Genomic DNA, 17,882 nt, shown 5'->3' on the forward strand with positions numbered 1-17,882 from the left:
TCTTGGACAATTTTGCTCTGCTTGCTGCTAGTTCTGCCCCAGCCTACCATAGATAACCTTGCTCTTCCCTTGAGGCTCTGAGATGCCAAGAACTTGTCAACTTCAAAGGGCGGGCCGGGCTACATCTACTCAGCTGCCACAGTTTCTCCTTGCTAGACCTAGTGGGAAAGCATTTTGCTGAGATGCAGAGGGCAAGAAACGCAGAATACGGAGACGCGGAGCTGTCCCAAGTGCCGCTGCCAGGCGTCTTGCCGCAGAAGGAGCGCCCCGGAGCGCACCGCAACCGGCACCGTCGTCTCTGCGCAAAGAGCCAAAATATTTGAAAACCCGCCAAAACTCATCCAAAAATATTTTCAAACCCGCCAAAATAGAAAACCAGACAGAAGTGATCAATACATTCGAAAAAACCTGACAAAACATGATAAAGCCCACCAAAGCTAATCCAAACACACCAAAAACTGGGCTAAACAGAATCAAAACCTTCTAAAAACCGGCCAAAATATTTCAAAACCCGTCAAAACTAATCAAAACATTCCGAATACCCGCCAAAACATTCCGAATACCCGCCAAAATATTTTAAACCCCGCCAAAAGGAATCCAAACATTCCAAAACCTGCCAACACAATAAAAACAACTCAAGAGAATACAAAACATTCTAAAACCCAACCAAAACATTCCCGAAAACCCGACAAAACATCATAAAAACAAATCAAAACCAACCAAAATATTCCGAAAACCCGCCAAAATAATTTAGACCCACAAAACTCATCAAAACATTCTGAAAAAATGCCAAAACATTAGAAAACCAGCCAGAACTGATCAAAACATTCAAAAAACTTGGCAAAACATCATAAAAACAAATCAAAACCAACCAAAACATTCCAAAAACCCGACAAAATAGTTTACAACCTGCCAAAACTGATCAAAACATTCTGAAAAGATGCCAAAATACTAGAAAACCAGTCAGAAGTGATCAAAACTTTCAATAACTTGCCAAAACATAATCAAAACAAATGAAAGCAAACCAAAACATTCCAAATACCCGCCAAAATATTTTAAAACCCGCCAAAACGAATCCAAACGTTCCACAACCTGCCAAGACAATAAAAACAACACAAGAGAAAACAAAACATTCTAAAACACCACCAAAACATTCCGAAAACCCGCCAAAAGATCATCAAAACAAATCAAAACAAACCAAACAATAGGAGGAACACGGCAACATATTGGCAAGCAAGAGACGGAGAGCGCGGCACCTTCTAGGAGGCCAAGAAGGAAGCCGCACAACACCTGCACTGTGTCTGCAACTTTCAAACTGCTAGAAGCTAGTGGCTTGCCACTGGCCTGCCTCTTCAATTGCCATTAGCATTCCAATGGAAGCTATTCTTGGACAACTTTGCTCTGCTTGCTGCTAGTTCTGCCCCAGCCTACCATAGATAACCTTGCTCTTCCCTTGAGGCTCTGAGATGCCAAGAACTTGTCAACTTCAAAGGGCGGGCCGGGCTACATCTACTCAGCTGCCACAGTTTCTCCTTGCTAGACCTAGTGGGAAAGCATTTTGCTGAGATGCAGAGGGCAAGAAACGCAGAATACGGAGACGCGGAGCTGTCCCAAGTGCCGCTGCCAGGCGTCTTGCCGCAGAAGGAGCGCCCCGGAGCGCACCGCAACCGGCACCGTCGTCTCTGCGCAAAGAGCCAAAATATTTGAAAACCCGCCAAAACTCATCCAAAAATATTTTCAAACCCGCCAAAATAGAAAACCAGACAGAAGTGATCAATACATTCGAAAAAACCTGACAAAACATGATAAAGCCCACCAAAACTAATCCAAACACACCAAAAACTGGGCTAAACAGAATCAAAACCTTCTAAAAACTGGCCAAAATATTTCAAAACCCGTCAAAACTAATCAAAACATTCCGAATACCCGCCAAAACATTCCAAATACCCGCCAAAATATTTTAAACCCCGCCAAAAGGAATCCAAACATTCCAAAACCTGCCAACACAATAAAAACAACTCAAGAGAATACAAAACATTCTAAAACCCAACCAAAACATTCCCGAAAACCCGACAAAACATCATCAAAACAAATCAAAACCAACCAAAATATTCCGAAAACCCGCCAAAATAATTTAGACCCACAAAACTCATCAAAACATTCTGAAAAAATGCCAAAACATTAGAAAACCAGCCAGAACTGATCAAAACATTCCAAAAACTTGGCAAAACATCATAAAAACAAATCAAAACCAACCAAAACATTCCAAAAACCCGACAAAATAGTTTACAACCTGCCAAAACTGATCAAAACATTCTGAAAAGATGCCAAAATACTAGAAAACCAGTCAGAAGTGATCAAAACTTTCAATAACTTGCCAAAACATAATCAAAACAAATGAAAGCAAACCAAAACATTCCAAATACCCGCCAAAATATTTTAAAACCCGCCAAAACGAATCCAAACGTTCCACAACCTGCCAAGACAATAAAAACAACACAAGAGAAAACAAAACATTCTAAAACACCACCAAAACATTCCGAAAACCCGCCAAAAGATCATCAAAACAAATCAAAACAAACCAAACAATAGGAGGAACACGGCAACATATTGGCAAGCAAGAGACGGAGAGCGCGGCACCTTCTAGGAGGCCAAGAAAGAAGCCGCACAACACCTGCACTGTGTCTGCAACTTTCAAACTGCTAGAAGCTAGTGGCTTGCCACTGGCCTGCCTCTTCAATTGCCATTAGCATTCCAATGGAAGCTATTCTTGGACAACTTTGCTCTGCTTGCTGCTAGTTCTGCCCCAGCCTACCATAGATAACCTTGCTCTTCCCTTGAGGCTCTGAGATGCCAAGAACTTGTCAACTTCAAAGGGCGGGCCGGGCTACATCTACTCAGCTGCCACAGTTTCTCCTTGCTAGACCTAGTGGGAAAGCATTTTGCTGAGATGCAGAGGGCAAGAAACGCAGAATACGGAGACGCGGAGCTGTCCCAAGTGCCGCTGCCAGGCGTCTTGCCGCAGAAGGAGCGCCCCGGAGCGCACCGCAACCGGCACCGTCGTCTCTGCGCAAAGAGCCAAAATATTTGAAAACCCGCCAAAACTCATCCAAAAATATTTTCAAACCCGCCAAAATAGAAAACCAGACAGAAGTGATCAATACATTCGAAAAAACCTGACAAAACATGATAAAGCCCACCAAAGCTAATCCAAACACACCAAAAACTGGGCTAAACAGAATCAAAACCTTCTAAAAACCGGCCAAAATATTTCAAAACCCGTCAAAACTAATCAAAACATTCCGAATACCCGCCAAAACATTCCGAATACCCGCCAAAATATTTTAAACCCCGCCAAAAGGAATCCAAACATTCCAAAACCTGCCAACACAATAAAAACAACTCAAGAGAATACAAAACATTCTAAAACCCAACCAAAACATTCCCGAAAACCCGACAAAACATCATAAAAACAAATCAAAACCAACCAAAATATTCCGAAAACCCGCCAAAATAATTTAGACCCACAAAACTCATCAAAACATTCTGAAAAAATGCCAAAACATTAGAAAACCAGCCAGAACTGATCAAAACATTCCAAAAACTTGGCAAAACATCATAAAAACAAATCAAAACCAACCAAAACATTCCAAAAACCCGACAAAATAGTTTACAACCTGCCAAAACTGATCAAAACATTCTGAAAAGATGCCAAAATACTAGAAAACCAGTCAGAAGTGATCAAAACTTTCAATAACTTGCCAAAACATAATCAAAACAAATGAAAGCAAACCAAAACATTCCAAATACCCGCCAAAATATTTTAAAACCCGCCAAAACGAATCCAAACGTTCCACAACCTGCCAAGACAATAAAAACAACACAAGAGAAAACAAAACATTCTAAAACACCACCAAAACATTCCGAAAACCCGCCAAAAGATCATCAAAACAAATCAAAACAAACCAAACAATAGGAGGAACACGGCAACATATTGGCAAGCAAGAGACGGAGAGCGCGGCACCTTCTAGGAGGCCAAGAAAGAAGCCGCACAACACCTGCACTGTGTCTGCAACTTTCAAACTGCTAGAAGCTAGTGGCTTGCCACTGGCCTGCCTCTTCAATTGCCATTAGCATTCCAATGGAAGCTATTCTTGGACAATTTTGCTCTGCTTGCTGCTAGTTCTGCCCCAGCCTACCATAGATAACCTTGCTCTTCCCTTGAGGCTCTGAGATGCCAAGAACTTGTCAACTTCAAAGGGCGGGCCGGGCTACATCTACTCAGCTGCCACAGTTTCTCCTTGCTAGACCTAGTGGGAAAGCATTTTGCTGAGATGCAGAGGGCAAGAAACGCAGAATACGGAGACGCGGAGCTGTCCCAAGTGCCGCTGCCAGGCGTCTTGCCGCAGAAGGAGCGCCCCGGAGCGCACCGCAACCGGCACCGTCGTCTCTGCGCAAAGAGCCAAAATATTTGAAAACCCGCCAAAACTCATCCAAAACTATTTTCAAACCCGCCAAAATAGAAAACCAGACAGAAGTGATCAATACATTCGAAAAAACCTGACAAAACATGATAAAGCCCACCAAAGCTAATCCAAACACACCAAAAACTGGGCTAAACAGAATCAAAACCTTCTAAAAACCGGCCAAAATATTTCAAAACCCGTCAAAACTAATCAAAACATTCCAAATACCCGCCAAAACATTCCAAATACCCGCCAAAATATTTTAAACCCCGCCAAAAGGAATCCAAACGTTCCAAAACCTGCCAACACAATAAAAACAACTCAAGAGAATACAAAACATTCTAAAACCCAACCAAAACATTCCCGAAAACCCGACAAAACATCATAAAAACAAATCAAAACCAACCAAAATATTCCGAAAACCCGCCAAAATAATTTAGACCCACAAAACTCATCAAAACATTCTGAAAAAATGCCAAAACATTAGAAAACCAGCCAGAACTGATCAAAACATTCCAAAAACTTGGCAAAACATCATAAAAACAAATCAAAACCAACCAAAACATTCCAAAAACCCGACAAAATAGTTTACAACCTGCCAAAACTGATCAAAACATTCTGAAAAGATGCCAAAATACTAGAAAACCAGTCAGAAGTGATCAAAACTTTCAATAACTTGCCAAAACATAATCAAAACAAATGAAAGCAAACCAAAACATTCCAAATACCCGCCAAAATATTTTAAAACCCGCCAAAACGAATCCAAACGTTCCACAACCTGCCAAGACAATAAAAACAACACAAGAGAAAACAAAACATTCTAAAACACCACCAAAACATTCCGAAAACCCGCCAAAAGATCATCAAAACAAATCAAAACAAACCAAACAATAGGAGGAACACGGCAACATATTGGCAAGCAAGAGACGGAGAGCGCGGCACCTTCTAGGAGGCCAAGAAGGAAGCCGCACAACACCTGCACTGTGTCTGCAACTTTCAAACTGCTAGAAGCTAGTGGCTTGCCACTGGCCTGCCTCTTCAATTGCCATTAGCATTCCAATGGAAGCTATTCTTGGACAACTTTGCTCTGCTTGCTGCTAGTTCTGCCCCAGCCTACCATAGATAACCTTGCTCTTCCCTTGAGGCTCTGAGATGCCAAGAACTTGTCAACTTCAAAGGGCGGGCCGGGCTACATCTACTCAGCTGCCACAGTTTCTCCTTGCTAGACCTAGTGGGAAAGCATTTTGCTGAGATGCAGAGGGCAAGAAACGCAGAATACGGAGACGCGGAGCTGTCCCAAGTGCCGCTGCCAGGCGTCTTTCCGCAGAAGGAGCGCCCCGGAGCGCACCGCAACCGGCACCGTCGTCTCTGCGCAAAGAGCCAAAATATTTGAAAACCCGCCAAAACTCATCCAAAAATATTTTCAAACCCGCCAAAATAGAAAACCAGACAGAAGTGATCAATACATTCGAAAAAACCTGACAAAACATGATAAAGCCCACCAAAGCTAATCCAAACACACCAAAAACTGGGCTAAACAGAATCAAAACCTTCTAAAAACCGGCCAAAATATTTCAAAACCCGTCAAAACTAATCAAAACATTCCGAATACCCGCCAAAACATTCCAAATACCCGCCAAAATATTTTAAACCCCGCCAAAAGGAATCCAAACATTCCAAAACCTGCCAACACAATAAAAACAACTCAAGAGAATACAAAACATTCTAAAACCCAACCAAAACATTCCCGAAAACCCGACAAAACATCATCAAAACAAATCAAAACCAACCAAAATATTCCGAAAACCCGCCAAAATAATTTAGACCCACAAAACTCATCAAAACATTCTGAAAAAATGCCAAAACATTAGAAAACCAGCCAGAACTGATCAAAACATTCCAAAAACTTGGCAAAACATCATAAAAACAAATCAAAACCAACCAAAACATTCCAAAAACCCGACAAAATAGTTTACAACCTGCCAAAACTGATCAAAACATTCTGAAAAGATGCCAAAATACTAGAAAACCAGTCAGAAGTGATCAAAACTTTCAATAACTTGCCAAAACATAATCAAAACAAATGAAAGCAAACCAAAACATTCCAAATACCCGCCAAAATATTTTAAAACCCGCCAAAACGAATCCAAACGTTCCACAACCTGCCAAGACAATAAAAACAACACAAGAGAAAACAAAACATTCTAAAACACCACCAAAACATTCCGAAAACCCGCCAAAAGATCATCAAAACAAATCAAAACAAACCAAACAATAGGAGGAACACGGCAACATATTGGCAAGCAAGAGACGGAGAGCGCGGCACCTTCTAGGAGGCCAAGAAAGAAGCCGCACAACACCTGCACTGTGTCTGCAACTTTCAAACTGCTAGAAGCTAGTGGCTTGCCACTGGCCTGCCTCTTCAATTGCCATTAGCATTCCAATGGAAGCTATTCTTGGACAATTTTGCTCTGCTTGCTGCTAGTTCTGCCCCAGCCTACCATAGATAACCTTGCTCTTCCCTTGAGGCTCTGAGATGCCAAGAACTTGTCAACTTCAAAGGGCGGGCCGGGCTACATCTACTCAGCTGCCACAGTTTCTCCTTGCTAGACCTAGTGGGAAAGCATTTTGCTGAGATGCAGAGGGCAAGAAACGCAGAATACGGAGACGCGGAGCTGTCCCAAGTGCCGCTGCCAGGCGTCTTGCCGCAGAAGGAGCGCCCCGGAGCGCACCGCAACCGGCACCGTCGTCTCTGCGCAAAGAGCCAAAATATTTGAAAACCCGCCAAAACTCATCCAAAAATATTTTCAAACCCGCCAAAATAGAAAACCAGACAGAAGTGATCAATACATTCGAAAAAACCTGACAAAACATGATAAAGCCCACCAAAGCTAATCCAAACACACCAAAAACTGGGCTAAACAGAATCAAAACCTTCTAAAAACCGGCCAAAATATTTCAAAACCCGTCAAAACTAATCAAAACATTCCGAATACCCGCCAAAACATTCCAAATACCCGCCAAAATATTTTAAACCCCGCCAAAAGGAATCCAAACGTTCCAAAACCTGCCAACACAATAAAAACAACTCAAGAGAATACAAAACATTCTAAAACCCAACCAAAACATTCCCGAAAACCCGACAAAACATCATAAAAACAAATCAAAACCAACCAAAATATTCCGAAAACCCGCCAAAATAATTTAGACCCACAAAACTCATCAAAACATTCTGAAAAAATGCCAAAACATTAGAAAACCAGCCAGAACTGATCAAAACATTCCAAAAACTTGGCAAAACATCATAAAAACAAATCAAAACCAACCAAAACATTCCAAAAACCCGACAAAATAGTTTACAACCTGCCAAAACTGATCAAAACATTCTGAAAAGATGCCAAAATACTAGAAAACCAGTCAGAAGTGATCAAAACTTTCAATAACTTGCCAAAACATAATCAAAACAAATGAAAGCAAACCAAAACATTCCAAATACCCGCCAAAATATTTTAAACCCCGCCAAAACGAATCCAAACGTTCCACAACCTGCCAAGACAATAAAAACAACACAAGAGAAAACAAAACATTCTAAAACACCACCAAAACATTCCGAAAACCCGCCAAAAGATCATCAAAACAAATCAAAACAAACCAAACAATAGGAGGAACACGGCAACATATTGGCAAGCAAGAGACGGAGAGCGCGGCACCTTCTAGGAGGCCAAGAAAGAAGCCGCACAACACCTGCACTGTGTCTGCAACTTTCAAACTGCTAGAAGCTAGTGGCTTGCCACTGGCCTGCCTCTTCAATTGCCATTAGCATTCCAATGGAAGCTATTCTTGGACAACTTTGCTCTGCTTGCTGCTAGTTCTGCCCCAGCCTACCATAGATAACCTTGCTCTTCCCTTGAGGCTCTGAGATGCCAAGAACTTGTCAACTTCAAAGGGCGGGCCGGGCTACATCTACTCAGCTGCCACAGTTTCTCCTTGCTAGACCTAGTGGGAAAGCATTTTGCTGAGATGCAGAAGGCAAGAAACGCAGAATACGGAGACGCGGAGCTGTCCCAAGTGCCGCTGCCAGGCGTCTTGCCGCAGAAGGAGCGCCCCGGAGCGCACCGCAACCGGCACCGTCATCTCTGCGCAAAGAGCCAAAATATTTGAAAACCCGCCAAAACTAATCCAAAAGTATTTTCAAACCCGCCAAAATAGAAAACCAGACAGAAGTGATCAATACATTCGAAAAAACCTGACAAAACATGATAAAGCCCACCAAAGCTAATCCAAACACACCAAAAACTGGGCTAAACAGAATCAAAACCTTCTAAAAACCGGCCAAAATATTTCAAAACCCGTCAAAACTAATCAAAACATTCCGAATACCCGCCAAAACATTCCAAATACCCGCCAAAATATTTTAAAACCCGCCAAAACGAATCCAAACGTTCCACAACCTGCCAAGACAATAAAAACAACACAAGAGAAAACAAAACATTCTAAAACACCACCAAAACATTCCGAAAACCCGCCAAAAGATCATCAAAACAAATCAAAACAAACCAAACAATAGGAGGAACACGGCAACATATTGGCAAGCAAGAGACGGAGAGCGCGGCACCTTCTAGGAGGCCAAGAAAGAAGCCGCACAACACCTGCACTGTGTCTGCAACTTTCAAACTGCTAGAAGCTAGTGGCTTGCCACTGGCCTGCCTCTTCAATTGCCATTAGCATTCCAATGGAAGCTATTCTTGGACAATTTTGCTCTGCTTGCTGCTAGTTCTGCCCCAGCCTACCATAGATAACCTTGCTCTTCCCTTGAGGCTCTGAGATGCCAAGAACTTGTCAACTTCAAAGGGCGGGCCGGGCTACATCTACTCAGCTGCCACAGTTTCTCCTTGCTAGACCTAGTGGGAAAGCATTTTGCTGAGATGCAGAGGGCAAGAAACGCAGAATACGGAGACGCGGAGCTGTCCCAAGTGCCGCTGCCAGGCGTCTTGCCGCAGAAGGAGCGCCCCGGAGCGCACCGCAACCGGCACCGTCGTCTCTGCGCAAAGAGCCAAAATATTTGAAAACCCGCCAAAACTCATCCAAAAATATTTTCAAACCCGCCAAAATAGAAAACCAGACAGAAGTGATCAATACATTCGAAAAAACCTGACAAAACATGATAAAGCCCACCAAAGCTAATCCAAACACACCAAAAACTGGGCTAAACAGAATCAAAACCTTCTAAAAACCGGCCAAAATATTTCAAAACCCGTCAAAACTAATCAAAACATTCCGAATACCCGCCAAAACATTCCAAATACCCGCCAAAATATTTTAAAACCCGCCAAAACGAATCCAAACGTTCCACAACCTGCCAAGACAATAAAAACAACACAAGAGAAAACAAAACATTCTAAAACACCACCAAAACATTCCGAAAACCCGCCAAAAGATCATCAAAACAAATCAAAACAAACCAAACAATAGGAGGAACACGGCAACATATTGGCAAGCAAGAGACGGAGAGCGCGGCACCTTCTAGGAGGCCAAGAAAGAAGCCGCACAACACCTGCACTGTGTCTGCAACTTTCAAACTGCTAGAAGCTAGTGGCTTGCCACTGGCCTGCCTCTTCAATTGCCATTAGCATTCCAATGGAAGCTATTCTTGGACAATTTTGCTCTGCTTGCTGCTAGTTCTGCCCCAGCCTACCATAGATAACCTTGCTCTTCCCTTGAGGCTCTGAGATGCCAAGAACTTGTCAACTTCAAAGGGCGGGCCGGGCTACATCTACTCAGCTGCCACAGTTTCTCCTTGCTAGACCTAGTGGGAAAGCATTTTGCTGAGATGCAGAGGGCAAGAAACGCAGAATACGGAGACGCGGAGCTGTCCCAAGTGCCGCTGCCAGGCGTCTTGCCGCAGAAGGAGCGCCCCGGAGCGCACCGCAACCGGCACCGTCGTCTCTGCGCAAAGAGCCAAAATATTTGAAAACCCGCCAAAACTCATCCAAAACTATTTTCAAACCCGCCAAAATAGAAAACCAGACAGAAGTGATCAATACATTCGAAAAAACCTGACAAAACATGATAAAGCCCACCAAAGCTAATCCAAACACACCAAAAACTGGGCTAAACAGAATCAAAACCTTCTAAAAACCGGCCAAAATATTTCAAAACCCGTCAAAACTAATCAAAACATTCCGAATACCCGCCAAAACATTCCAAATACCCGCCAAAATATTTTAAACCCCGCCAAAAGGAATCCAAACGTTCCAAAACCTGCCAACACAATAAAAACAACTCAAGAGAATACAAAACATTCTAAAACCCAACCAAAACATTCCCGAAAACCCGACAAAACATCATAAAAACAAATCAAAACCAACCAAAATATTCCGAAAACCCGCCAAAATAATTTAGACCCACAAAACTCATCAAAACATTCTGAAAAAATGCCAAAACATTAGAAAACCAGCCAGAACTGATCAAAACATTCCAAAAACTTGGCAAAACATCATAAAAACAAATCAAAACCAACCAAAACATTCCAAAAACCCGACAAAATAGTTTACAACCTGCCAAAACTGATCAAAACATTCTGAAAAGATGCCAAAATACTAGAAAACCAGTCAGAAGTGATCAAAACTTTCAATAACTTGCCAAAACATAATCAAAACAAATGAAAGCAAACCAAAACATTCCAAATACCCGCCAAAATATTTTAAAACCCGCCAAAACGAATCCAAACGTTCCACAACCTGCCAAGACAATAAAAACAACACAAGAGAAAACAAAACATTCTAAAACACCACCAAAACATTCCGAAAACCCGCCAAAAGATCATCAAAACAAATCAAAACAAACCAAACAATAGGAGGAACACGGCAACATATTGGCAAGCAAGAGACGGAGAGCGCGGCACCTTCTAGGAGGCCAAGAAGGAAGCCGCACAACACCTGCACTGTGTCTGCAACTTTCAAACTGCTAGAAGCTAGTGGCTTGCCACTGGCCTGCCTCTTCAATTGCCATTAGCATTCCAATGGAAGCTATTCTTGGACAACTTTGCTCTGCTTGCTGCTAGTTCTGCCCCAGCCTACCATAGATAACCTTGCTCTTCCCTTGAGGCTCTGAGATGCCAAGAACTTGTCAACTTCAAAGGGCGGGCCGGGCTACATCTACTCAGCTGCCACAGTTTCTCCTTGCTAGACCTAGTGGGAAAGCATTTTGCTGAGATGCAGAAGGCAAGAAACGCAGAATACGGAGACGCGGAGCTGTCCCAAGTGCCGCTGCCAGGCGTCTTGCCGCAGAAGGAGCGCCCCGGAGCGCACCGCAACCGGCACCGTCATCTCTGCGCAAAGAGCCAAAATATTTGAAAACCCGCCAAAACTAATCCAAAAGTATTTTCAAACCCGCCAAAATAGAAAACCAGACAGAAGTGATCAATACATTCGAAAAAACCTGACAAAACATGATAAAGCCCACCAAAGCTAATCCAAACACACCAAAAACTGGGCTAAACAGAATCAAAACCTTCTAAAAACCGGCCAAAATATTTCAAAACCCGTCAAAACTAATCAAAACATTCCGAATACCCGCCAAAACATTCCAAATACCCGCCAAAATATTTTAAAACCCGCCAAAACGAATCCAAACGTTCCACAACCTGCCAAGACAATAAAAACAACACAAGAGAAAACAAAACATTCTAAAACACCACCAAAACATTCCGAAAACCCGCCAAAAGATCATCAAAACAAATCAAAACAAACCAAACAATAGGAGGAACACGGCAACATATTGGCAAGCAAGAGACGGAGAGCGCGGCACCTTCTAGGAGGCCAAGAAAGAAGCCGCACAACACCTGCACTGTGTCTGCAACTTTCAAACTGCTAGAAGCTAGTGGCTTGCCACTGGCCTGCCTCTTCAATTGCCATTAGCATTCCAATGGAAGCTATTCTTGGACAATTTTGCTCTGCTTGCTGCTAGTTCTGCCCCAGCCTACCATAGATAACCTTGCTCTTCCCTTGAGGCTCTGAGATGCCAAGAACTTGTCAACTTCAAAGGGCGGGCCGGGCTACATCTACTCAGCTGCCACAGTTTCTCCTTGCTAGACCTAGTGGGAAAGCATTTTGCTGAGATGCAGAAGGCAAGAAACGCAGAATACGGAGACGCGGAGCTGTCCCAAGTGCCGCTGCCAGGCGTCTTGCCGCAGAAGGAGCGCCCCGGAGCGCACCGCAACCAGCACCGTCGTCTCTGCGCAAAGAGCCAAAATATTTGAAAACCCGCCAAAACTCATCCAAAAGTATTTTCAAACCCGCCAAAATAGAAAACCAGACAGAAGTGATCAATACATTCGAAAAAACCTGACAAAACATGATAAAGCCCACCAAAGCTAATCCAAACACACCAAAAACTGGGCTAAACAGAATCAAAACCTTCTAAAAACCGGCCAAAATATTTCAAAACCCGTCAAAACTAATCAAAACATTCCGAATACCCGCCAAAACATTCCAAATACCCGCCAAAATATTTTAAAACCCGCCAAAACGAATCCAAACGTTCCACAACCTGCCAAGACAATAAAAACAACACAAGAGAAAACAAAACATTCTAAAACACCACCAAAACATTCCGAAAACCCGCCAAAAGATCATCAAAACAAATCAAAACAAACCAAACAATAGGAGGAACACGGCAACATATTGGCAAGCAAGAGACGGAGAGCGCGGCACCTTCTAGGAGGCCAAGAAAGAAGCCGCACAACACCTGCACTGTGTCTGCAACTTTCAAACTGCTAGAAGCTAGTGGCTTGCCACTGGCCTGCCTCTTCAATTGCCATTAGCATTCCAATGGAAGCTATTCTTGGACAATTTTGCTCTGCTTGCTGCTAGTTCTGCCCCAGCCTACCATAGATAACCTTGCTCTTCCCTTGAGGCTCTGAGATGCCAAGAACTTGTCAACTTCAAAGGGCGGGCCGGGCTACATCTACTCAGCTGCCACAGTTTCTCCTTGCTAGACCTAGTGGGAAAGCATTTTGCTGAGATGCAGAGGGCAAGAAACGCAGAATACGGAGACGCGGAGCTGTCCCAAGTGCCGCTGCCAGGCGTCTTGCCGCAGAAGGAGCGCCCCGGAGCGCACCGCAACCGGCACCGTCGTCTCTGCGCAAAGAGCCAAAATATTTGAAAACCCGCCAAAACTCATCCAAAAATATTTTCAAACCCGCCAAAATAGAAAACCAGACAGAAGTGATCAATACATTCGAAAAAACCTGACAAAACATGATAAAGCCCACCAAAGCTAATCCAAACACACCAAAAACTGGGCTAAACAGAATCAAAACCTTCTAAAAACCGGCCAAAATATTTCAAAACCCGTCAAAACTAATCAAAACATTCCGAATACCCGCCAAAACATTCCAAATACCCGCCAAAATATTTTAAACCCCGCCAAAAGGAATCCAAACGTTCCAAAACCTGCCAACACAATAAAAACAACTCAAGAGAATACAAAACATTCTAAAACCCAACCAAAACATTCCCGAAAACCCGACAAAACATCATAAAAACAAATCAAAACCAACCAAAATATTCCGAAAACCCGCCAAAATAATTTAGACCCACAAAACTCATCAAAACATTCTGAAAAAATGCCAAAACATTAGAAAACCAGCCAGAACTGATCAAAACATTCCAAAAACTTGGCAAAACATCATAAAAACAAATCAAAACCAAACAAAACATTCCAAAAACCCGACAAAATAGTTTACAACCTGCCAAAACTGATCAAAACATTCTGAAAAGATGCCAAAATACTAGAAAACCAGTCAGAAGTGATCAAAACTTTCAATAACTTGCCAAAACATAATCAAAACAAATGAAAGCAAACCAAAACATTCCAAATACCCGCCAAAATATTTTAAAACCCGCCAAAACGAATCCAAACGTTCCACAACCTGCCAAGACAATAAAAACAACACAAGAGAAAACAAAACATTCTAAAACACCACCAAAACATTCCGAAAACCCGCCAAAAGATCATCAAAACAAATCAAAACAAACCAAACAATAGGAGGAACACGGCAACATATTGGCAAGCAAGAGACGGAGAGCGCGGCACCTTCTAGGAGGCCAAGAAGGAAGCCGCACAACACCTGCACTGTGTCTGCAACTTTCAAACTGCTAGAAGCTAGTGGCTTGCCACTGGCCTGCCTCTTCAATTGCCATTAGCATTCCAATGGAAGCTATTCTTGGACAACTTTGCTCTGCTTGCTGCTAGTTCTGCCCCAGCCTACCATAGATAACCTTGCTCTTCCCTTGAGGCTCTGAGATGCCAAGAACTTGTCAACTTCAAAGGGCGGGCCGGGCTACATCTACTCAGCTGCCACAGTTTCTCCTTGCTAGACCTAGTGGGAAAGCATTTTGCTGAGATGCAGAGGGCAAGAAACGCAGAATACGGAGACGCGGAGCTGTCCCAAGTGCCGCTGCCAGGCGTCTTGCCGCAGAAGGAGCGCCCCGGAGCGCACCGCAACCGGCACCGTCGTCTCTGCGCAAAGAGCCAAAATATTTGAAAACCCGCCAAAACTCATCCAAAAATATTTTCAAACCCGCCAAAATAGAAAACCAGACAGAAGTGATCAATACATTCGAAAAAACCTGACAAAACATGATAAAGCCCACCAAAGCTAATCCAAACACACCAAAAACTGGGCTAAACAGAATCAAAACCTTCTAAAAACCGGCCAAAATATTTCAAAACCCGTCAAAACTAATCAAAACATTCCGAATACCCGCCAAAACATTCCAAATACCCGCCAAAATATTTTAAACCCCGCCAAAAGGAATCCAAACATTCCAAAACCTGCCAACACAATAAAAACAACTCAAGAGAATACAAAACATTCTAAAACCCAACCAAAACATTCCCGAAAACCCGACAAAACATCATCAAAACAAATCAAAACCAACCAAAATATTCCGAAAACCCGCCAAAATAATTTAGACCCACAAAACTCATCAAAACATTCTGAAAAAATGCCAAAACATTAGAAAACCAGCCAGAACTGATCAAAACATTCAAAAAACTTGGCAAAACATCATAAAAACAAATCAAAACCAACCAAAACATTCCAAAAACCCGACAAAATAGTTTACAACCTGCCAAAACTGATCAAAACATTCTGAAAAGATGCCAAAATACTAGAAAACCAGTCAGAAGTGATCAAAACTTTCAATAACTTGCCAAAACATAATCAAAACAAATGAAAGCAAACCAAAACATTCCAAATACCCGCCAAAATATTTTAAAACCCGCCAAAACGAATCCAAACGTTCCACAACCTGCCAAGACAATAAAAACAACACAAGAGAAAACAAAACATTCTAAAACACCACCAAAACATTCCGAAAACCCGCCAAAAGATCATCAAAACAAATCAAAACAAACCAAACAATAGGAGGAACACGGCAACATATTGGCAAGCAAGAGACGGAGAGCGCGGCACCTTCTAGGAGGCCAAGAAAGAAGCCGCACAACACCTGCACTGTGTCTGCAACTTTCAAACTGCTAGAAGCTAGTGGCTTGCCACTGGCCTGCCTCTTCAATTGCCATTAGCATTCCAATGGAAGCTATTCTTGGACAATTTTGCTCTGCTTGCTGCTAGTTCTGCCCCAGCCTACCATAGATAACCTTGCTCTTCCCTTGAGGCTCTGAGATGCCAAGAACTTGTCAACTTCAAAGGGCGGGCCGGGCTACATCTACTCAGCTGCCACAGTTTCTCCTTGCTAGACCTAGTGGGAAAGCATTTTGCTGAGATGCAGAGGGCAAGAAACGCAGAATACGGAGACGCGGAGCTGTCCCAAGTGCCGCTGCCAGGCGTCTTGCCGCAGAAGGAGCGCCCCGGAGCGCACCGCAACCGGCACCGTCGTCTCTGCGCAAAGAGCCAAAATATTTGAAAACCCGCCAAAACTCATCCAAAAATATTTTCAAACCCGCCAAAATAGAAAACCAGACAGAAGTGATCAATACATTCGAAAAAACCTGACAAAACATGATAAAGCCCACCAAAGCTAATCCAAACACACCAAAAACTGGGCTAAACAGAATCAAAACCTTCTAAAAACCGGCCAAAATATTTCAAAACCCGTCAAAACTAATCAAAACATTCCGAATACCCGCCAAAACATTCCAAATACCCGCCAAAATATTTTAAACCCCGCCAAAAGGAATCCAAACGTTCCAAAACCTGCCAACACAATAAAAACAACTCAAGAGAATACAAAACATTCTAAAACCCAACCAAAACATTCCCAAAAACCCGCCAAAACATCATAAAAACAAATCAAAACCAACCAAAATATTCCGAAAACCCGCCAAAATAATTTAGACCCACAAAACTCATCAAAACATTCTGAAAAAATGCCAAAACATTAGAAAACCAGCCAGAACTGATCAAAACATTCCAAAAACTTGGCAAAACATCATAAAAACAAATCAAAACCAACCAAAACATTCCAAAAACCCGACAAAATAGTTTACAACCTGCCAAAACTGATCAAAACATTCTGAAAAGATGCCAAAATACTAGAAAACCAGTCAGAAGTGATCAAAACTTTCAATAACTTGCCAAAACATAATCAAAACAAATGAAAGCAAACCAAAACATTCCAAATACCCGCCAAAATATTTTAAACCCCGCCAAAACGAATCCAAACGTTCCACAACCTGCCAAGACAATAAAAACAACACAAGAGAAAACAAAACATTCTAAAACACCACCAAAACATTCCGAAAACCCGCCAAAAGATCATCAAAACAAATCAAAACAAACCAAACAATAGGAGGAACACGGCAACATATTGGCAAGCAAGAGACGGAGAGCGCGGCACCTTCTAGGAGGCCAAGAAAGAAGCCGCACAACACCTGCACTGTGTCTGCAACTTTCAAACTGCTAGAAGCTAGTGGCTTGCCACTGGCCTGCCTCTTCAATTGCCATTAGCATTCCAATGGAAGCTATTCTTGGACAACTTTGCTCTGCTTGCTGCTAGTTCTGCCCCAGCCTACCATAGATAACCTTGCTCTTCCCTTGAGGCTCTGAGATGCCAAGAACTTGTCAACTTCAAAGGGCGGGCCGGGCTACATCTACTCAGCTGCCACAGTTTCTCCTTGCTAGACCTAGTGGGAAAGCATTTTGCTGAGATGCAGAAGGCAAGAAACGCAGAATACGGAGACGCGGAGCTGTCCCAAGTGCCGCTGCCAGGCGTCTTGCCGCAGAAGGAGCGCCCCGGAGCGCACCGCAACCGGCACCGTCATCTCTGCGCAAAGAGCCAAAATATTTGAAAACCCGCCAAAACTAATCCAAAAGTATTTTCAAACCCGCCAAAATAGAAAACCAGACAGAAGTGATCAATACATTCGAAAAAACCTGACAAAACATGA

This window comes from Passer domesticus, chromosome 7 (assembly GCF_036417665.1).
Source record: "Passer domesticus isolate bPasDom1 chromosome 7, bPasDom1.hap1, whole genome shotgun sequence".
Classification (NCBI taxonomy): domain Eukaryota; kingdom Metazoa; phylum Chordata; class Aves; order Passeriformes; family Passeridae; genus Passer; species Passer domesticus.